Below are 2186 nucleotides of genomic sequence, written 5' to 3' on the forward strand. Positions count from 1 at the left end.
CAGCTGAACTTCTGTCAGTGAAATAAAGAGAAACAGACAATGATACACAGAGAAGAGAGAGGAAATATGAGACACAATGAGACTCACTGAAACATGTCTGGATGATACGAGCAAAACTAGACTTTCAACTCTAAACTCAGTTTAAGACATTCAGAGATGTTTTATCTCAACTTCTCGGATCTGTTCAAAACATGATTCCTCTGCTTTGGGTTATGTGTGTGTTATTAAAGACGCTTCTGCTGTAATATATTGTGTACTGTACTAAACCTGTTAGTGGTGGTTTCTGGATTGATCTTTATCTTTCTATTATTATCTTTGTTCATATTCAAGAGAATGAATCAATATCACAGTTTGTTGATCAATTCCTGTGTGAATGAAGGATCTCATGATTCTCTATAGAAACTGTAGATACTGTAAACACTTGATCAATTATTGTAATATAATCCAGTTTACTTTAAATAAACCTCCTCCTGAACAGAACTGAATTACAGACCTGCTGTTATTGATAACATGTCTTATCTTGAAGTATGATTTTGGTCATATTGCCAATCCCACAATGACACATAAAATAAACTTTTATTTATTAACCCTCTGGGGTCTAAGGTGTTTTTGGGGTCCTTGAGATGTTCTGACATGCCCTGACATTTGTGCTTTTTTCAGTTGCTTATAAACATATTAATGGCAAAAAAAATGCACACTAATTAGCACAAACAGGGCTACCATAATATGTGAGCAACAAGAATGTACATGTCTGCATTTTTGAGAGAATAATGTTTATGCGTGGATATTGAAAAAACTAAAAACTAAAGTTTCTGAAATAAGACCACAAAACACATACTAAATATGTGCAAATAAGACTTTTGTCTAATGGATGTCATCGCCTAGTGTTTTTTCTTCAAAATTATGTGAAAATCACCCTGCCTAATCATTCACAATAACACAATACATTGATTTGAATTTTGCAAAGCACTTTCTGTTTGGAAAGGCAATATGCGGAGTGGGCGTCAACGATCATGCATATTTAGTGGTTCACACCTGAGGAGACAATAGGGCCCGCATACTTAATTAGCCATTCATTCAGGTGAGTCACTGAGCCACAAGAATGCAAGAGCAACAGTTGGAAGCATCTCTATTCTTTTTTTATTTTTCCACATATTGTGCTTGCAAATTGGCCTATAATATCCAAGGAAAACATGTCTAGTAATTGTGCAGTTAATTCTCATACTGTATTTTCAGTTTTGGAATATTTATCCTCTCCCCAAATTTGTCACTAATAAAACACAATAAAAATTATTTAAAGAAAAGGCTTATATTTACCTTTTAATAGTTTGTTTGCATCTACCTTGTAAATATATTTTTTTTATTAAAAAGGCTACAATTACAACAACAATTCAAGTGTAATCTTTCTTTGTAAAAACTAAAGTATACATTTTATCATACATATTTCAAAGTTAAGGATTTGATTGATTATTTGATTACTTTATTTTTGACAAAACATAGGCTACTATATTTAACATGAGCAAAAATTGGCAAACAAAAGCTTATTTGAGGTGGCAGATATTTTACAGTAAAAATGTATAATCTATCCAAAACTAATCAACGAAATGTTGTCTTTCATATGTCTGTAACATAGGTCTTTCATTTTTATTATAAGAAATATAAATGTTAATTTGCAGTTTAATACGTTGCTTATACAAATACATTTATTTCAACATATTTCAGTCGATTTTTACTCAGTATAGCAATACAGTTTGCTAAAACCGAACGCCTGACTGTAACGTTGTTTTTATGAAATATTAGGGCATATAAATGTTAATTTGCAGTTTAATACGTTGCTTATACAAATAGCCTACATTTTATTTCAACATATTTCAGTCGATTTTTACTCATCTCAGTATAGCAATACAGTTTGCTAAAACATCATCATTCATTCACACACACACAGAAAGGCGATTTAAATTTAAACTGTCTTTTTGCGAGCTGTGGTAAACAGCGCATCTCTGCGGCTGCCGTTCATTCATTCACAGAAACGCTATTAACTTGAGAAGGAAAAAAAAACTTACTACAGTATTCGGATCCTCGCTCCTTGCAATACCCGCACTCTGAGGTAGATTTTCCATTATTATTATTCCTCACAGCGCTGCCAGATGGTGTAAACACGTAGGCTACAATGATATGATTAAACT

The 2186-nt window shown here is 32.6% G+C and overlaps 1 protein-coding gene across 1 annotated transcript in view; it reads left to right on the forward strand.

Moving 5' to 3' along the window:
* LOC311081649 (neoverrucotoxin subunit beta-like) overlaps nt 1-571 on the forward strand; it is a 29268-nt gene extending 28697 nt beyond the window's left edge. The window contains exon 5 of the mRNA XM_084112248.1: nt 1-571. This exon is cut by the window's left edge and continues 633 nt beyond it. The gene's annotated coding sequence lies outside the window, so the exon portion shown is untranslated.
* Nucleotides 572-2186: the final 1615 nt, after the last annotated feature.

The sequence above is a fragment of the Abramis brama genome, assembly GCF_963993115.1.
Source record: "Abramis brama genome assembly, chromosome: 4".
Taxonomy (NCBI): Eukaryota; Metazoa; Chordata; class Actinopteri; order Cypriniformes; family Leuciscidae; genus Abramis; species Abramis brama.